The sequence below is a fragment of the Aotus nancymaae genome, unplaced genomic scaffold (assembly GCF_030222135.1).
Source record: "Aotus nancymaae isolate 86718 unplaced genomic scaffold, 86718_ANA_hifiasm-v0.15.2.pri h1tg000014l, whole genome shotgun sequence".
NCBI classification, from domain to species: Eukaryota; Metazoa; Chordata; class Mammalia; order Primates; family Aotidae; genus Aotus; species Aotus nancymaae.
Window position 1 is genome coordinate 31,683,673 of NW_026988425.1, and position 2,065 is coordinate 31,685,737.

The following is a 2,065-nucleotide window of genomic DNA, read 5'->3' on the forward strand; positions in this document are numbered from 1 at the left end:
CCCAGGAGGCAGGGTTGCCGTGAGCTGAGGTCACTCCATTCCACTCCAGCCTGGATGACAGAATGAGACTCCATGTCAAAAAAAAAAAAAAAAAAAACCTAGTGAAAGATTCTGAGACAGTACCACCCAGTTAAGCTGTTCAAGTTCCTGACCTACAGACATTGTCAGTTAATAAATATTTGTTGTTTTAAGCTGCTAAATTTGGAGTCATTTGTTATATAGTAATAGATACTAAAATACTTGGATGTATACATGTCACACGTGCATACACACATACATACATAGGTAACCACTGACAGTACTTTCATGGTTATCCTTCCAGAAATTTTTAACATATATTTAAGCAAATACAAAAATGTTTCTCTTACCTTTTATATAAAAGCACATTATATATACTTTTTTTCCCACCTATGCTTGTGTTGGAAAGCATTTTTTTTCCACTTAATTATGTTGGACAGCATTCTAGATTCATACTTAAAAGCCTCATCGGCTGGGCACGGTAGCTCATGCCTGTAATCCTAACACTTTGGGAGGCTGAGGCAGGCTGATCACCTGAGGTTAGGAGTTCAAGACCAGCATGGCGGACGTGGTGCAACCCTGTCTCTACTAAAACTACAAAAAAAAAAAGCTGGGTGTGGTGGCGCGTGCCTGTAATTCCAGCTACTGGGGGCTGGGGGCGGGGCTGAGACAAGCGAATCGCTTGAACCCTGGAGGCAGAGGTTGCAGTGAGCCGAGATGCCGCCACTGTACTCCACCCTGGGTGATGGAGTGAGACTTCATCTCAAAAAAAAAAAAAAAAAAGTCTCGGCAGGGCACGGTGGCTCACTCCTGTAATCCTAGCACTTTGGGAGGCCAAAGCAGGTGGATCACCTGAGGTCAGGAGTTCCAAGACCAGCCTGGCCAACATGGCAAAATCCCGTCTCTACTAAAAATACAAAAATTAGCTGTGCATGGTGGTGCACCCCTGTAATCCCAGCTACCAGGAGGCTAGCAAGGAGAATCGCTTGAACCTGGGAGGTGGAGGTTGCAGTGAGCCAAAATCGCGCCACCACACTCAAATCTGTGTGACAGGAGCGAGACTCATCTAAAAAAAATTAGCAAGGCATGGTGGCGATGGCTGTAGTCCCAGCTATTCAGAAGGCTGAGGCAGGAGGATCACTTGAGCCCAGGAGTTCAAGCCTATAGTGAGCTCTGATTGTGCCACTGCTTTCCAGCCTGGGCAACAGAGTGATATCCTGTCTCTATAAATAAATAAATAAATAAATAAATAAATAAATAAATAAATAAATAAATAAATAAATAAATAAAAAATTGCTCTATCATCACAAAGACTCCTCATGCTGCCCCTTTACAGTCATGGCGGCTCCAGCTCCTCCCCCGACTCTGTCTCCTACTCCTGATAACCACTACTCTGTTCTCCATCTCTATAATTTAGTCATTCGAGAATATTATATAAATGGAATTGTACATTATGAAGCCTTTTGAGATTTTCTTTTTTCACTCTGCATAATTTCCTTGAGATCCGTCCAAATTGCATATATCAATAGTTCGTTCCTTTTTATTGCTGAGTGGTAATTCATGGGATTCATGTACCGTATTTGTTTACCCACAGATCCATTGAAGGACTTTCAGGTTGTTTCTAATTTGGGGCTATCACAAATAAAACTTCTATGAATGTTCATGTACATGTTTTTATTTGTTTGTTTGTTTGTTTGTTTTTGAGACTGAGTCTTGTTCTGTCACTCAGGCTGGAGTGCAGTGGCACAATCTTGGCTCACTGCAACCTCCGCCTCCTGGGTTCAAGCAATTCTCTTGCTTCAGCCTCCTGAGTAGCTAGAATCACAGTCGTGTGCCACCATGGCTGGTTAATTTTTATATTTTTTGTGGAGACAGGGTTTCACCAGGCTGGTCTCGAACTCCTGCCTCAAGTGATCCACCTGCCTCAGCCTCCCAAAGTGCTGGGATTACAGGTGTGAGCTACCGTGCCTGACCTGTTTTTCTTTGGATGTAGTTTTCATTTCTCTGAGATAAACGCCCAGGAGTGCAATTGGATCACATGGTAAGT